At 44.4% G+C, this 19,046-nt stretch overlaps 1 long non-coding RNA gene across 1 annotated transcript; it reads right to left on the reverse strand.

Annotated features, from left to right (window-relative positions):
* Nucleotides 1-649: 649 nt before the first annotated feature.
* LOC144766641 (uncharacterized) lies at nt 650-2,135 on the reverse strand. The gene is made up of 3 exons (XR_013597864.1): nt 2,028-2,135; nt 1,342-1,373; nt 650-764 (listed from the first exon to the last, which is right to left on the reverse strand). It is a non-coding gene; the product is annotated as an uncharacterized LOC144766641 (long non-coding RNA).
* Nucleotides 2,136-19,046: the final 16,911 nt, after the last annotated feature.

Below are 19,046 nucleotides of genomic sequence, written 5' to 3' on the forward strand. Positions count from 1 at the left end.
TGCTCTCACAATTGTTCCTGTTTGCAGTAAGGGTCTAATAAATCGTATGTACGCTATTAAGATTTATTAGACTCTTACTGCCCCAAAAAGCTTTTACAAGTAGAAATTTCAACCGCCGTGTTGACAAATTAGTGAGCACTGTGCATCAAGGTCCATTAAACGACAACTCCAGCAAAGGAACGTCAGCCCTAAGTAAACGCATATGGGGACCTCAATCTTCACCTTGGATCTACCAGTAAAACCTGGTTCCTCCCTAGCCCCATTGTTTCTTAAACACCCATTTTAAGATGACATGTTGTTACAGGCACCTGATCCAAAAAAAGCTGCAGTGCAAGTAGTGTTTATCGATCCATCCAGTGTAGATGATTTGATCAATTTCCCATCTCTCAACTTTGACAGGACAGAAGTCTGAACAAAATGCAGGCATATCAATAATGTTACGGTTAAATGTACCCATACAGTACCAAGGAAGAGCACATACGCAAACAAATGAGAAATTGTGTACTGGTGGAAGTACCCTTATCGTTGGATACACATAAAAGGGGGGGGGAAGAGTATGTTGTGACGCATGTTCCGTTGGGTAAAACTGCTGGTATTCATTATACAGCACAAAACAATCTGGTCTGTAATCATGAACAAATGACACTCACCTGTCATGCATAGCTAATCCATTCGCAGAATAGCGAACATCCTTGTCATACTTCACGACCAGGCACTTGTACTGTGCAATCTGAAAGCGGCGGACTCTGCGCATCAGCTCTGTACTGAAACAGGTGAGGTAGTGAAATCACGTTAAAAAGATGTTCATGGCTTCGGCAGCAAAATAAGCGTTCTATTTATCAAGTTTCTCAGACGGTATGCCTTGCCATAACATATGCCATGCTACATCCCACTTGTGCAATGGTGGTAGCCTTCCGAAGTGCTGTCTAGGTGGCACGACCAAAAGTGCCAATCGGGAGAGATAGGGGTATTTCTATCCCCAGCAGCAACCATAGGGCCAGCAATAAGACAGTCATGGCATACACGGCTCGAGTAGGTGGAGTTAGAAAATAAAACTCAACATCGTCTGTCCATCCGGCGGAAGATAAACACAACGATGGTTTCTATCGCTCAGAGGGGGCTACCATAAACAGGAAGTGCATGCAAGATGTTCACCCTCCCCAGATGGGGTAACTGGCCCATCCCATCGACCATAGGCAAGAAAGAACGGTTTTATAGTTCCCAAGTAATACAAATGAGGCACAGCCACATAATGCATGGCTTCTCAATGACCTTATACAAATGGCGGGTATTTTCAACAGAAACCATGCAAGGAGGCTGAACTGGAAGCAAGCCACTCACCTCTTGCCAGAGAACATGGGTCCAAAAATCACCTGTAAAAGAAGGACAATCATTTTGGTTAACATTCGTGTTATCAGAAGTGCCGGTGCAAACTAAGCCCAACCACCCTCTGAATTATATGCAAATCCACCATTTACAGTCTGTGCGCCTAAGCAGGACCGCACCAGCAGAGCGTCTAGCATCTACTTAATCGTCCTTCCCGCCCTAACACAGCCCTTGCACAGACTACACCTGCTAGTCAGAATTTCCTTGGTACCATAGTGTAGCCCGAATACAGAGATTATTGAAAATGAAACATTTTCACACCAACGTCGCAATTCCTTCTGATCGGCAATTATATCAGTACTACTCCATTACAAAAAAACAATAGCGTTAATCAAGGGAGTTTTGCATTAAATTACAACAACAAACAGTGTGAGAAATGAATTAAAACCTTCGCTTTGATTTCGATTTATTGCAGATTTCAAAACATAATCCAGTGGCAGCAAGAATTTTAGATCACCCAGCGTGGCAAAGTGAGCTAAAGGTAACGGACCACCCTCAACCAAGTATTTTACAAGCAGCCAGACTACTATCCCTCACGGGCGACCACTCCATCCCAGCTCCATTTTTTCTGATCAGTGCCCTTTCCTCTTCTAAACTCATCCATTTTCTGGGACGTATGCCAGCTCCCGCTCTACCAGTACCTGGATCTGTCCTCGGACCTTGCTGGGGGAGCCGGGGGTCACCTCGGGCATGTTAAGGCAGTTCATCCTGAACCTCTCAGTGCGCTTTTCTCAGATTGGCCGGAATCTGATCAGCTCTCTTGAAGTGGCGGACTCGGCTAAGCGCGCTCCTTTGATTGCAAGCTACAGGCGCAGCGATGGACTCAGGGAGCAGATTTTCCTCCTTTCCAACTTGCACAAATGCCCACTTTCAAAAAAACCTGCGCAATGCTCCCATATACGGAAACAGCCAGCCAATCGTTGGGCAGGCTGGCACTTCCTCAAAGAGAATGTGACCAATCAGCGCAATGTAAGGAAGGCGGGATCCGGAAAGTTTTGGAAGTGAGAACTGATGCCCTAAAACAGAATAGAAGAAAGACTTGCAGGGGTATGCGGTATTCCTAGTTTTGTTGCTGACCTGCCCCTTCACAGCACTTTCCCCCATTCAAAATTACTAAACAATCCTGCGCAACAGCACCCACCAGAAACAGAAAGAAGGGACGAATAATCAACCAAGGCACGCGCAGGACGGGTAACCACTAGTGAGAGCTTTAATCATCCATCGGACGCATTAGAAGCGGCGCCACGGCATTCACTTGGAAGAACCAATCATTATTTTTGATGAAAACTGTGTGAAACTGTGGCTAATATCGTGCTGTGATTGTCCAACATATAATAGTCAGGGCCACTGGCTTTATGTGCTTGCGCGACGTTCGCATAATTATAGATATGCCGCATTTAGGGGGGTGGGCGGGAAACAGACAGGGGGAGACGCCCACCGAAACAGACAGGGGAAAGAAGGCACAAACGAACAGCAAAAATACACGGAGAGCGGGAGGGGGGGCGGGAAACAGACAGGGGTAAGAAGGCACGGAGGGAAACAGACACGATCTTACCTTCACTGCGAAGGATAGAAAATGGCGGACACAAGCTTCCGGATTTTGAGGATTTGGGGGCGTGGTTTTGCTGTCCTGAGTGACGGACGACGTCACAGGGCTAAAGAATGCAAAAAATCACACCCCACAAATCCGAAAAAGACGGGGCTTCTTTGGAGGGATGTCTCTCTCCTCCAATGGCTGGCCTCCGTTTAGGAAGCCAGCCAATGAAGAAGAGACAGGGCAGGGAGGCGGGACCTTCTGCGCTACTGAGAGTCATTAAATCTCCGGCCTAAGACTGCGCAAGCGCAGCCTTTTAGGCCTTCGACCTAAAAAGCAATTCAAACATAAAGGCAGTAGGCAAAACAGTGTCTCTAGGCTTTTCAATTGGGTTTCCGTGTGAGAGCATATCCTTCATCATCTAAGGGTAAATAACTACACGAAAATTCTATCTAAATGGATGTCTTCACATATGGTGGCATTGTCTAATGGTGCAAATACATATTTTCCTCAATGATTAAGCCTAGGTGTTCCTAAATTCCTTATCTAGAACATCTCAAATAGAGAAATGACATAATACATATTATCAAGGACATGAAGAAAAGTCCCTTTAAAAATTGTGCATTAAGTGCACCATGCAATACAAAGGCTAATGATCAAATGTGCAGACAAAAGGACAAGAACTAGAGAGTCCTGGTATTTGCATGATTAGAACACATCTGATCCCACCAAAAATTAAAGCAGCAGAAAAAAGAGAACTGAAAAATTAAAATAGACATTGAAAATTCGTCATGTTCAAAAGGTAAACTTAAAATATCTCCTATTGAGATGGAAAACGTGTCTTACTATAATATTGGGTCAGTTAACCAGCCTATCACTACCCCGACAGTCAGTCTGAAAAAAACATTTTACATAACATGGGGGGTCCCTGATACATCACTCCAGTCTAGAAGTGTGCACATAAACAATACACCCATAATAATAAATGGGCTGACCGGTGAAAGGAATATGGAAAAGGGAAATGGAACTAGGACACAAGTAAAATCCGCAATAACTAAGCATGATGCGACATTGGTCAGGGGAGAAGCAACAAAAGAAAAATCTATAGGAAGAACAAGAGTTTGCTTGGGTGCCTCAGGCATGTGACACAGCACCAAGAGTACGGGGAATACAAAAAGACCAAAGTTACACAAATTTTAACTAAAAAAATGAAACCTGGTTTCCTTTCAAGGGACAAAGTCATATGCTATTTGGGAAACAGAACATGATTAAGTAATGCAATATAGAAATTAGGCCACCTTGAGTCACAGATCTATAATTCCATCCTTAGGTCCAATCAAGGATACATGAATGTAGGGCTGCCTATTCCTTTAAGGGAATGTGCAGTAAGTGACTAACAGCAGATGACACACTTTGATTCTGTATACCTTTTTAGTTTTCTTCAATATCACTATAGCCAAATTTAGGCATGCACTGGTAAAAGTGCTGCCTGTCTTCCTCACAGTATGAAAACCATATCTGTGAAATTTATCATTATACCAAATCCATCCAACTGTTGTGCAACAATACGTATCGTCATACGGATCACTTCACAACGCTGGGGAACTTGTAATAATTTTTTTAAGCAGCAACATACAACATAAAACATGCAAAAACGCACAAAACGTAAATAAATGAGCGGTGACACATAATACCGTGTAAGGATACCCTCCTTTTTGACAGTAGATCCCCAATAGAGTGGGTATATGCTGTCAAATACAACTTTTGGACACACAGAACCAGCAAGAACAATTCATGATAGATCAAAATACACAAACATGAAAAACGCATGGACATTTCTTTTTAAAGCTCACGTGTCTTGTTATGCTTGAAAGCCCCCAGAGCAATCCATGAATGATCTGTGAGCAGAAGTGAAAAGAAAAAAACATACACAGCACACAAAAGGGACACATTTCTGACACCAATTGTAACTTTTAAGCAGAAGACAAAACATGATAAACATTAAAAAACACAAAAATAAATTTCCATTACTTAACTGTTACCATCTTGTCAGTCACCTTGCAACATCGAGCCACTTTATTTTTACCGTTCTAAAAGAAATGGTTACACTGACACTCCATACTAATTTGGCACCTATAATTTCCACTGTGAGAAATAATTCCTAATTAGCAAATCGTTTTGTTTCACTTAGGCCTGTAGCCCATAGCCTTCAAAATTTTGAAAAAGGGCTGCATCTTATTTTTTTATCTAAGACTTAATGCAACACTTCGTTTTTTTGTGAAATAAACGCAACTAGCAAACATCATTTTACTTAGCGTGGAGGCACAAATGTATCAGTTCTGCAGAGCATTTAACACGACGTTTGGAAAAGAAACCCCTTTTATTTTCCCTATTAAATTGAGTTTTTTCATTTTATTGATGTTCTCACAGAGAAACCAGAAACCCTACCTTTAGAGGCCTGCTCAGAGAGGTCATTCTGCATTCCTCGGAGGCAAAGTCCTAATTAAAGGTCACAATGTCAGCCTTCTCCAGGGAAACTAGAAGATAACATCTCGGCAGTGCACTCCAGCCTACCTCTGCAATTCTCTCAGCCCTCAGTTTCTGGCACACTGACGCTGTCAAAGCCAGAAGGCCTAACTAATTCCTAATTCACTCTATTTTGAAAAATAATTTCTCTTTTTTAGGCGCTAAAATTATCTCTATTCCCAGATTGTTAAACTACAAGTAAATGGTTGTTGCAATCCTATGGTACACACTTCATCAGTTTTAAATGAACAAACTTTTCCGTAGGCCTAGCTGAAGCTAGAACCTTCAACCCTGATATTTAAAACAAGCCTTTGTACTGGCACATTGACCCACTGACTCATAAGAAGGCACAACCTGCAAATATATATCAAAACCTAAATGTATGCATTTACTTAAGCCTGAGACACTTTAAAAAGTACTCTGAATGAAAGCAAAATGCAGTTTAAACAGTGTTTTTACTCGAAATCGACTTTCATATTTTGGGCATTAAAAAATGAATATCCTACAATTTTCTTGCATAATATGCATTACTAGAATGTCTATTACATAACCCATGAGTCAGGCATTTGAAAATAATAACTTATACTTCATAAAAATGAGCTTGCTTGCGCCTATGCCAAGGGGAAAATTATACACACGAATGCTTGTCATTTTAGTGATGCAACATAACTTAAATCAAATTTTAATGCTAGGAGGTCATAATATGAGTGTTAAACTTTATAAATATTAAAAAACTATTTTTGTAGCACTTATTTTTAATAATTATTTTTCATAATTAATAACTTTTTTCTTCTAATAAAAACCAATTATTCCTTTTTGTGATTGTTCTACATATAAGAGCCCACTGCATCCCTTGCCTATCATTTAGATGCATTAACTCACAAACCTAAGCGCATATGCCTAACTTAAAACGTGTCACATTCCTGCGTCACATTTCTGCGCCACATTTATTTAAAAGGACGGTTATGCAAAATTCCACCCATGTTTAACTGGAAAAAGTGCTGGCTGAATGAACATTCCTATCAAATATACTGCAGCTGAAAGGTTTGCCTGTGAACATCTAATACAGTGCATCTAAGGAAAATGCTGTAAATTTATTTATTTTTGCAAAAATAGATAATTTCGTTTTTTTCTTTTGGGGCCTTATTTATATCCATTGAATGTTTTTCCTAATTTTATCCTTTAAGCGTGTAACGGCAGTTTTGTATATGTGCACAATTGCTCATTCTACAAACTAAAGAGCAACACATACCCATCTTAGCACATTACATGTTTCATTTCTGTATCTTTTACTCAAGTTTCTACTCAACATTAACCAACCAGCAATTTACTTAACAGACTGAAAACATCAAGAAAACCACAAACACATTGAGCTCATTTCAGACATAAACAGAAAGTGTTGAAACATTCAGGACACACAATACAGCGCTTTTAGGCATTTTGTTTCATGAATTGCGCGAACGCTATTCACATACCGAAGTTACACTAATGAGAAAAAGCCACATAAACATTTAAACATACATTAAACCCACAAATCAACACTCAGGACGAAAACAGGACAGCCCAGACTGTACTCAAACCAAACCATTTGTAAATAGTAGCTGTAAGTCATATTTACAAGAAACACTTCTCAATAGTGTACCAAAAGTCTGCATAAACAGCCCAACAGACCACTGTATGTGCAGGAAACCAAAAATACACTCAATTCACTAGCTGTAGCTGGCAGAACACCAAAAATCGTTCTGCACATCTCCAAAAAATTGCACAGAACAAAAGATCCTTGTTTTGTATTATGTCATATTTTAATTCCCTGGGGATACAAAATCACCAAGGAAGAAATATGTTTGTATATCTAACCTATTTAGATATTCCCTTTAGGGGAAGCCGGCTAATCCAAACCTATACAAAGTTGGCCAACACAAATCTCCAAATTCGCTAAGATCAGGCATCCTATAGCTCACTAATCTAGCCTCAAACATCAAGGTGGCTATTTCTATCGATACACTCGTAAATATACAAGACCCTCGATTATTGAAAATTGCAATATTCAAATAAACTAAGGACCAAAGAAACTAAGCAAAGAACCACAGAACCAAAGAACAAAGGACTGGGAGCGACCCACTTATACCTCAACTAAAGCAGATGGAGAAAAAATCCCTTCATTACCTGCCTACACAAATTGCAATTCGCATATACAAACCTATACAAACCTACCAAAGCTATACCAAACAAATAGTTGCCCAAATTCTAACTGCCAAGTTCTAACTGCACTAACAGTCTCTTTTTTTAAAAAAAAACACTTACGCCAAAAAGGTTCCTCAGTCAGGAGTGACATCTTTTGGAGAGTTTAAGTCAGAAAAATCTAAAATATACTGGGCCGCAGAGACAAAAGAATCCCCCAGAACCTCTGTGCACAGAGTACCTTTTTTAGTAGATTTCTGTCTTGCCTGCCCCAGTAGATTTCTGTCCTCTGACAAGGTTACTCCTCCAGATAGTCACTGCTTGATGAGGCCCGCTGTTGAGGCGCCATTTGAGGTATTAGAAATCCTCAAATTCCTTCTCAGGGGTCTTACCAATAAGTAGTCCATTCAAAAGCAGCAAAGAAATCAACAGAGAATCTGAAATATGAAAAGACATCTTTATTACAATTAATTGTGAGGCTACGTCGCCCAGTCACACCTAAAGCAACTGAATGAGGCAGCCTCCTGAATGGTCTCAGCACAGACCTTTTATACCAGTTATTATGCCCTAGGCACACATTTTCTACATTATTGTTGGTCATTCCCAGGACGTGCACATAGATGCAAAACCCACTTTCAAAATAAGTCCAGGCCATAAACAATGTCCACATAATGCGTACATTCTCTGGCTGACAAGGCCGGATAAACCCAAAACACAGCCCATGTCATGAATAGCTCGTGGAGGTAGGAACAGGAACAGATGGAAGTAAGATAGGCACGTTTGTGTGTAATAAATCTTTACAATGTCCTGTGCTCTGATCTATAATCATGATCAGCTAAAGGGCAGGAACTGGTTTGGCAAGGTTAGCCTCAAGCAACAGGGTCACCTTTCGCCAGGTCATACAGGAGTCAGCACAAACCCATGCTAAGGTTATGTCCTTAAATACTTGTTCTGCCACAGTGAAGGCCTACTGTAAGGGCAATCCACAAAATGGCTGCTATGCACAAGATGGAACCCGAGGGTTCATAACAAAACCTTCAAATACACAGTGAATCCATTGGTGTAACATGACGAAAACACTCGCACTTGCTAAACTCACTGTTTACGGTCTGCTGTTACCAAATTCATAACAGAATCATGATATTTAAAACACAGGTTCAGAATTTTCAGTACCACAAGACCCTTAAGTCCTCAGAAAACGGTGAGCAATGTCTAAAGACCATTGAAACCTCAGAAAACAATGAGACATGTTTGCAGGAACCAACCCATGTGAGAGAGAACGTCTAGTCTCATAGGCCACTTACTAAACTATGGTGTAGTAAGAAAGAAATGACTCTTGGAGTGAAAGCCCTGCACTCTGGTCTTGATACTCCTGCTTCACATCAACAGCTTCCTAATTGTGTATCCACTTAATTGTCACTGTGAGATAGAGGTGGGCGAGCCACTGAAGGATACCCGGCTGAGCTCGAGGTTCACTTGGAGCCTCGATCCCGAGGACAACTTTTATGTGACTTATATCCAGGGCCACTGGAACTATGCGGCAGAAGAAGGCCAAATTATGCAGCAGGGATGAGCAAATTATGCGGCAACAAAAGACAAATGATCCAGCGTGATGCAGCACATGTTTTAATAGTATTAATTCATTAGTTTGTACTTTTTACACTTGTTTAACACTGTGTGTGTATTGGATGCACCTCACTATTACCAGTTTAATACCCAAATATAGCAATAAGCAACAGTTAGGTGACCAGTCAACCTTTGCAAAAGGCCTTCCACTGCACTGTAACATGTACCGCTGCAGTTTTAGTAACTTTTGAACTGTTTGAACTAGAAACAAATTTTTTTTTTGTTAACATTTATGGATAATGCAGCAGATGATGGATTATGTGGCAAATGCAGCAAATCTATACTTATGCAAAAATCGGCGCCTAATCACATAATTCCAGGGCCCTGCTTACATCTACCGCTCTCGTTCTAACCTCATATTCCAAGAATTAAAGACAAAGCATTAAATGTTGATGTAAAACAAGAGAGGAGAAGAGATGCCCAGCTAGTGACTGAATTGTGTAATGTGAAAACAGAAAACTTGAGTTTAATCCCAGCTTCCCAACTTGGTCAAATTGTGTGATCCTATGCAATTGTTTTATTTCACTTTGCCTACTTTTTCTTCATTATTACACATAAGAGCACTCTGAAATGATTAAATTACAAAAAATGTAATCTTTATTAATCTGAATACCCTTTTTCTTGTATCACCCGATTGGTGGTAGGGGCTTGAAGGGAGGGGAAGAGGGGGTTTGCTTTACAGTTTCTCATTGGTTCTAGCTAAATCGTGTGGAGCGTGACAAGAGGTTGGACACCACATAGTAGTAAGCATTGGTAAGAGAAAGGGGGATGAGGAGGTAATGCAGGAGTTCAGGGTGTGTGCAGTAAAAAACCTTCTCTTGTGTTTGATTTATTAAGAGAGCGCCAAAAGGAGGTAAGGTGAGCCACCTTCCCTCGCCCGACGTCAAGAATAGTAGCCAAGCGGCACGTGGGTCTATAAATAGGCCAGTGGCTCAGTGTCATCCCTTGTTCCGTGCGTGATGACGTCACCACTGCCAGAATATATATACGAGTCCAGGAACTTGAGGGGTGGGCCATATGACCTCAGATGGCGCCCCCTACATAGCCAATACCTCAGGCCAGATGCCACCAGCCTCAGAGGCTATGTCGGTGTCCCCTATCCGGGCAGAAATCACTTCCTTCAGACAGGTACTGCAGCTGAGTGGGTTAACGCACAGGACGCAAAGGCATGTGTGACTAAGGGGCTGTTTAATAGTAGAACATATGACCGCGTTAAGCGAATACCCAGTTACAAGCCCCTATGTTGCCCAAAGAGATGTACAATAAAAAAAACGAAGTGGTTATGACCTGCACAGGGCACCCTGTGGGTCCCGCTGCCATACACAGCCCACGCTAGGCATGGCCGGGCATCGAGGGTGGGGGCAGACTGGGGGCGCAGCACTCAGGTGTCGCTTTATTTGGACGGCTAATAATAGCCACTTGAGGGAAGGTTTAAAAAAAAGGGCCGAGTCAGCCGGCGCGGGACCAGTAGTCACTGGGCAGGGGACAGCGAGAGAGGCCGGGGCTGCGGGGCCGCGACAGGCCGAGGGGGCTATTTTTTGCCTCGGTTGCCTTAATATGGTCAGGGCGAAGGCGGCGGGGGCCGGGAGCCCGGGCCGGCGCCGCGGAGGCGCGCCCTGGTATATAAGCGCTGTGAAGGTGGGCTCGCTTTCTGATCGCAGGGAGATTTTTTTTGTGCCGGCTCTTTTAGGGCTCTTCCCTCCCCCTCCCGCGTTCGTCAGTGGTTGCGTCCGGCTGTACTCCATTATTTATATTACTTTAGCGGCCCTGACCTGCAGCCCGGCGGTCCGGTGAGAGAGAGGGTCCTGCCGGGACGGGATGGAGTGAAGCGAGGAGCGCAGTCTGCAGCCAGTAGGGGTTCATTCATTCATTCATTCATCTTTTTACGTTGCTTCGCACAGGGAGGTGGTGTATGTACCTGGAGAAATGGGCCTTCTCTTCAGTGAATATTGTGCGCACCCGAAGTGCCAAGCTGGAATCCTGGTGCACTTAACTTTGCGCACGTGACCCCCGCAGTGCCAGGTGTGTTTCCTGCTCCGTTTCACACTTTTAACAAAGCTTATGCCTCACTCCTGCAGCGCAGACCGCCCCCCCCCCCATGCCTACCGACTGCATCTGTGTGGGAACGACCCTGCGCCTATGGATGACTCCGCCTTCACCCCGGGTGGCCATCTACTGCATTCCCCATTCCTCCACCCAGCCAGCCACCGGTGAGCCACGACCTTGCCCCCTGCAGCCACCCTCCCTCCCCCAGCACGGTTGGGCTATTAACCCATGCAGCCCCCTCGTGCGCCCAGCCAGCCTCCGCATGCACCCTCGTGCCACCGACCCGGCACACCTTGAGAGCGCGCCCTGCCCTGCTGCAACGCCCACCGTCCCCTCATCGCACCCACCCCGCCGCGAGCAGCCAATCTTTGTGGCTGCCCCAGAGGTGCGCGTGAGGCGTTCCATCCGGTCCACACACAGCATCCCACACTGCAGCAAGAGGCGTTGGGTAGCGGTGGTTCTCTGGGAAGGTGCGTGCGCGCGCGCGCGGAGGGGCCGTGAAGGTTGCCTGAGGTGCCCCGGCGCCCCCCTACCGGGCGAGGCTCTGTAACAGCATCACCCCGCCCCTCACCCACCCTGCCTGCATCAGAGAGGGGCTCTGAGCAGAGGCAGGTGCTGCAGAAAGATGCTCCCAGCGCCTTGTGATGCCGCTCGACCCTCCTCCCTGCCTCCAACTCCAGAAAGCTGATTCAGCTTTCTGCGAACACGCTGCTGCCTGCTGCACTGCTGCAAGGACTCCTCCGAGGGGCAGGTGCCTGCACTGCTGCACGGACTCCTCCGGCGGGTAGGTCTCTCTCTCTCTCTGTCTCTATCTCTGTCTCTATGCAGCAGTCCAGCTGGTACCCAAACTTACTGCCGGCTCGAGCCAGGCGGCCACTCGAACATGCCCTGTGCGCTTTAATGCGCCCGCCGAGGCGTGATCCAAGGTGTGTCACGCGGCCCGGGGGTCTCTCACGCCTCAATGTACTTCTGTCACACAGATGCATTGGCGTCTAGACTGAGAGATAACCCAGGGGGGGATGTTCGGGGGTCACTTGGTAAGCGGAGGGGGGGGCACAGCTCCCACGCGGGCAGTGAAGCCTCGGCGGGTAGTCTGTAACTTTGATGTGCGAATCAAGGTTAAAGAAGGCAGTTTGAGGCTGTCCCACGCCCCTGGCAGCTGGTGGGAGCAGCAGCCGGGCAATGTCGGCTTAGGTTTGCTGTGAGTGGGCGCTCTGCGCCATGCTGGCACAGCAGGGGGCCCGTGCATGTCTCCACTTGAAAACTTATTCACTAAACTTATTGCATTTTTAATCATGTCATTATGCATGGAAAGGCTTAATAGGAAAACGATATGCTTAATAGCAGAACTACGCATCATATGCAGTATGATATTGGGTGTGTGTGTGTGTGTATATCTATGCAGCTACACAATTAGACACCTAGTCATAGAGCTACGAATGCACATGGCCACTCTTTGTTCACTGCATTAGTAGTTGAATAACAAATCTTTTTATCATTACGTAAGAGATTCACCATATTGTGAATTTGCATAATCTTGGTGTTGGTGCCACTACCAGAGTTGCCCTGATTTGTGTGTGCGTGTCTGTGTGTTTGCGCACCCACGTGCATGTTCGCAAATGTACTTTTATGCAAAGTTTTGAGGAGATTTGTCAAATGATGCCAAAGTTATGAGCAAGGAAAAACACTTTTACAGTAAACTAACCAGATCTACCATAACTAGAGTCAATATTGTCTGCTCAAAAATAATATGCACATATATGGTCATATATTATGCATTACGCACATAACAATGATCAATAGTTCAATATGTGTGTGGGTGTGTATGTATATATATATGTGTGTGTGTGTGTGTATATATATATATATATATATAGTTGCATACAAATTACTGGTGCATGCGTGTCCCCTACGCCACCTGCTACAAGTCTTACTTAAGTATAACATTTAAAATTAGTTGAATTACTGATTCTCGAAGATGCACATGGTATGTTTCCAGAGCACTAGTGCCTTGATGAAAAAATACATTTACCCAGAGTCAGGTGCTGTGAACCCGCATTCTGTAGCCAAGTTGGGCCTCGTTTCTGCATAGTTTGCATCCTACACACATAGGGAGCAGGGCTTGTTGATCACTGACTGTCCCATTGTGTTTACAAATGAGCCATATTTCCATTTCCACAGCCTCTAAATTGTAGCTCCTCTGCCTTAGAGTTGGCGAGAGCCCAAAACCAAGCCTCAAACGCAGACAAACCCTGGCTTGACCCGGGGACAGCAGAGTTACCTCTCTCTGGGGTATCATTAAATGGCTGCCGGTGTCTATATCTACATATATAAATTATAGGCACACTTGTTACTTATTCCTGAGAATGACCGCATTGCAATAAAAGGCGGTGTTCTGACTAGCTGGGGTAATCTGACCAGAACCTTTAATTAATGCTGCATAGTAATCTTGCCTGAGTACTCTATGCGGCAGTGGTTAGCATAAAGTCACATTAATTAGACTGTCTCATGAAGGGAAGGACTGCAAGACTCATTCAGGCGCGGTCAAGGCCCTTCGGTCACCAAACATTAAAGTGTCCATGAGAGGAGGGCACGCTGTGGTGTTATGTACCTCCTATGGTATATGTCCATTTAAATCTTTGATATTCATCTAGATTTCTGGGAATAAGTGAAAACATGGGTAGAAAAGAACAAAGTATCTCTTGGGCTGGGGACAACTGCATAGCTCCCAGACGTGCAAAAAGGAAAGCTTTCTTCCGCACTCACCACACCCTTGGTTTATGCAAGTGATGTATTTCCACTTTATTAAATCAAAAAAGTAAAATTTTTATATTCTTATGTTTTAAGACCGGGTTTCTGCACCGTAAGTGTTGCAATGCAAACTGCACTAAAATGGAACTAATGCTCTCAAAGTAAGATACATTGTTCACTAACCAGTAATCTAAATTAAATTGTACTGCAGTGTGTGACACTGCAAAGAGTGCTGGAGAACAGAAAGTACTGCAGTGCAAACTGTGCCACAATGCAGGGTGTTTGGAGATGGTAACTTTGTAGCAGGATATACTGTGTTTATTTGCATACCTTGTTGCAATGCAATGTGTGCTGTGGTGACAATGTATTGCAATGGAAAGGCTGTTGTACTGGACATTGTAGCAGTAAAAGCTGCTATAAAGCAAATTCTGCTGCAAAACTAACTACTCTGTAATGCAAAATATGCTGCAATGTAATTACCACGGCAAAATAAACTGTGTCGCCGAGCAGTCTGCGCTGTAGTGCTACTGTGTTGCAGAGTAAAGCATGTGTTAGCGTATTGTGTGCAGCAGTGTGAACTTTGTTGCATTGCAAAGGGCGCTGCATTGCAAAGCGTGCTGCATTGAAGGCGGTGATGCAATGCCATGTGCGCGGGTAACTGCTGACGCTAAGGTTGTTCTCTAGCCTCGCAACCTCTGCAGAGAGGGCGTCTTCCGCTTCAAACGAGGGTTTGAAATGTGCAGCGTGGGTTTGGGAATGCAGCAAGGCAAAGTGTGTTTTGTCGACAGTACAGGATAAAAAAGAATCGCAAATATTCCGGTGAGTGGCGCGTGTCGCTCTCACCGCAGATTCATGACCTCTGGTTGGAGGTTGCCCAAAATATTGTCTTTTTTTCCTTTAAAACCCATATATCTTTAATGACTGCTCGCCTGATACATACTATCAATGGAAGATTCAGTTTAATATATTAATGGTTGCTTTTTCTACTGTCAAGCCTATATCACCGGGCCATACATTATGAGTTTACTAAAGCTCACCCACACGAGCCAGCGGATTCTGTCCTACAGCCCACCTCAGCAAGGGAAGCTCAGATTTTCAACACATCAGGCCAATTAATAGTTCATATGGAATAAAGAAGGACTGACTCTGAAGTTCTGAATCTACACATAGGAAGGAAATATATGGACCAGACACAAATCCCTTTATAAGAGAAAGGCAAAGTCAAAGGGTGTCAGTCAAGTACAGTCAGTCAAGGACAGCAAGAATCCTGCAGGCAGGCGTGTTATTAACTCTACATTCAGAGATTGAATAACATGGACAGTAAAAAAGTTGATTAAAAAAATAAATACTACCAAATCACATTGTACCACAAAATTGTGTTTTAAATATCGCCCTGCCAAAACAGCGTATCTAGAATATGGACTACCTCAGTAACATGATGATAGCTATATATAGGTATTAACTTACTATTCATGGCTACACGGCTACATGCCTTGATAATATTTACCTTAAGGGTATGTAGTCCAAGGGTTAACAATAGTAAATCGATGCTCACCTACATAGATGCACGTCGCCGGTATTGTGGTAGTCGATACTCTAAGTACAATATTATGGCACTATGATCTTTAAACCGCGTTATTGTGACGCGTTCCTCCCAAAATGTTTAAAATAGATTAATATCTCCTAACACAATGTTGAGTTGCACCTAAACCTACAAGCATTTGCTTCTACACTTTCTGCAGTTACAATAAGATCACTAAGCCCAGTCCCAAATAGGGTGGATGTGTGTGAGCTGATCTGAGAATTTTAAAACCCGTCAAACTTTCTAGATAAAGTTACATATGCAAGGAAGGTATTTTTGAGTCTATGTTTTGTCATTCCGTGCTCTTTTATTCTAAGTTTTGAAGAGGACCTTCTAAATAGGACTTTATGATAAGAGGCACACATATTTTCGCCCTGTGATTCACACATTTCGATATCGTGGTAGGCAGGGGCGTAACACAGGCCCCCCCCCCCCAGGTCCCGTGGTGTGGGGAGGCAGAACAATACTCAGGCCCCAAAGCTCCGGATTAAATCCGTAGCGGGGGCCCCTCCTTGTACGTGGCAGGAGGGCCCCCTCAACTTTCGTTACGCCACTGGTGGTAGGCCTGGGCAAAATTTTAATGACATCACCATAATTCATGTCATTTCAGTAAGTTTGCATTACACTTGTAACGCGAAATTCCCCAAACTATGCCACGTTGTGTAATTGCATGCCATTCTCTAAACATTTTTGACTGCAAATGAATGAATGAATCGACATTTCTTAAGCGCATGGCTACCATGCAGGACATTCAAGAACACCGAGCAACCTAAGGAAACTGTGAGGTTTTAAGGAGTTTCCGGAAGGTCAGATGGTTAGCCTCCCGACGAACTAAAGGGGAAGGGAGTTCCACAGCTTGGCAGCATTATATGAAAAAACCCATCCTGCACTTTTGGATTTCCGTATTTTAGGGACTGCCGCCAGATGTTGATTATCCGACCATAGGGCCCTATTAGCACGGTGGGGGAGCAGGATGGTCCGAATAATAGGCGGTCCCCTTCCTGTTAGGACCTTGTGTGCCACGCACAAAGCCTTAAACTTAATTCTTTCCCGAATAGGGAGCCAATGAAGGGTGGCCGAGGCAGACTTAGCCGATTGGCGGTGAGGTATTCTCAGGTGCATGTGTGCAGCACAGTTTTGAATGATCTGGAGTTTTGTGGTGTTGAAGCGTGAGCTCCTAGATAAAGGTCATTGCCGTAATCCAGCCGCGAGAGAATCCGTGCTTGTACTAAAAGTCTTCTGGCTTGAAAAGGTAGGAGAGGAAGGACTTTCCGCAGCATCCTAAGGATACCGAAACAGCTAGCAGCAACCTTGCTAGCTTCCTCCATAAAGTCGAGATTCCAGTCGAGCCAGATGTCTATGCTCTTAATCCGGTCCCTAGGGATGGGGACAGGGCCGAGGCAGGCTGGCCAGAATGCTCCTACATTCAGAATAGGGGGTATGACCAGGAACATCAATTCTGTCTTGGCCCCATTCAATTTTAGATATCAGCATCCCATCCACATTGCTACCTTCTCCAGACACAAAGCCAGGCCCGGAATTTTGTTTTCAAGATGGCTAAAGGAGACGACCAACTGTGTGTCGTCAGCATAGGTAGTCATCTGGACTCCGAAAGGTTTCACAATCTCTGCTAAGGAGCTCATATATACATTAAATAAAGTGGGGCTTAAAGAGGACCCCTGTGGGACACCGCATCTGAGGGGCATATAATCAGAAAGGGATTCGTCTTCGAAAACCTGGAAAGACCTGTCCTCCAGAAAAGATTGCAGCCACTTCAAAAATCCCTCTTTCACTATCACCCCAGTGCTTAATTTGAGCAGGTGCTTTTCGGTGCTCAGCAACGGCACCTAATTCTCAGCACCGCCGCTTATAGCACCAATTAAGGACACACTCATTTGGAAGGCACCTGATTTTCTCCAGAATAACAGGCTGTTGAGTCACGCCAAGACTCAAACCCGGTTCCCCAGCTAGGCTAAGTCCTCTCCAGAATAATAAGTGCTGAGGCTCCAGTTAGGAGGCAGTTTGCACCAGTACATTTCCCCTGTTAGCGCTGCCTCCTGAGGAGAGCCCGCCACTTTTTCTTTTACAAATTAACCACTGCCCACCTCCCAGAGTCTCTGGATCAAAAGCTGATGGTTAACAGGGTCAAAGGCTGCGCTGAGATCTAAAAGAAACATCGCAGCACAGCCTCCGCCATCCAAGATTTTTCTAGACCCCTCTACCACCGCCAAAAGGGCAAAAAGTAGTTTTTACTGTGTTTTTTCTTGCTGCTGTAAAAATAAAGTGAAGGAAGAAGGCATAATCCGAAGCCTCTGGTCCTGCCATAGAATTCCCCAACACCTCATAGTCCATATTAGGCTTCTTTAAGAGTTCTTTTTTCCATTGCACATTTCCATGGGGTGGGGGACTAGTCCGGTCAGAAATGAGGCATTAACGAGTTCCAAGATAACTGGGGACACTGTATCAAAAACTTGTCTTAAAATAGCCGGATGAGTTGGGTCTCTGGAAGAGCCAGATGGCACAGGAATAACGCAGCCAAAACGCGAGTAGCTTTCGCTTGTGGCACTTGTGTTTTTTACACTATATTTTCACAGTGAAATGTGTCTTCACCTAAAACATTGATGTAAGAGCACATTTCGCTCTAAAATATACCACAAAATGCACAGTTGCCCATAAATTAATGTCATTTTCCTGAAATTTCACTTAATTTCGTGAAAGCAAATGACACAAATTTCACACACCCCTACGTCGTGGCAGAATCACTGATGTGCAGACGGAGACATGAAGGGAGAATGTAGCAGATTGGCAGAATAATTGTGAAACCTGCGTAGCAAAATGTGCGGAATAATGATGCGGTCACAGCTTTGTGAATGGGAGCAACACACTGTTCATGGGAGTGGCTGCACTGCGCATGCACAAAGGCGCTTTCTCGCCAGGGAAAGCTGCCGCGTGCACACTGATGCTCTGGTGCAACGGTATGAAGGGACAAGAGGGACTCCAGGGCTAATTTGGTTGCTGCAGGTGGGGTGAGAACATTTAAGACCCTAGCACCGGAGAAATTATATTTTAAAACACAACTCAGCTGTACCCAGTCCATCAGGTGTTAAAGAACACACTTTCATGAGAAAGGGAGAAAGGGCCTAAACTAGGCCTATGCAGGGCTCAAGTCATAAAAAAAGAAGTGGGGGGACGCTGTCACCGGAAGTGACGTCACAACAGGAAGTGGTGTCCCGAAAGGTGCCGAGCTTTTTGTCCCAGAGAGGCCAAAGAGTGAAGTCCAGCTGTTGGCAGGGGGGACTGCGTCCCTCCGGTAAAATAAGTGGGGGACGCCGTCCACCCGTGTGGTACCCCGGCTCGAGCCCTGGGCCTATGACAGGAAAACACCTAACCCTGGCAGGCCTTTGGCAGCTGGTT

Source organism: Lissotriton helveticus, chromosome 7 (assembly GCF_964261635.1).
Source record: "Lissotriton helveticus chromosome 7, aLisHel1.1, whole genome shotgun sequence".
Lineage (NCBI taxonomy): Eukaryota > Metazoa > Chordata > Amphibia > Caudata > Salamandridae > Lissotriton > Lissotriton helveticus.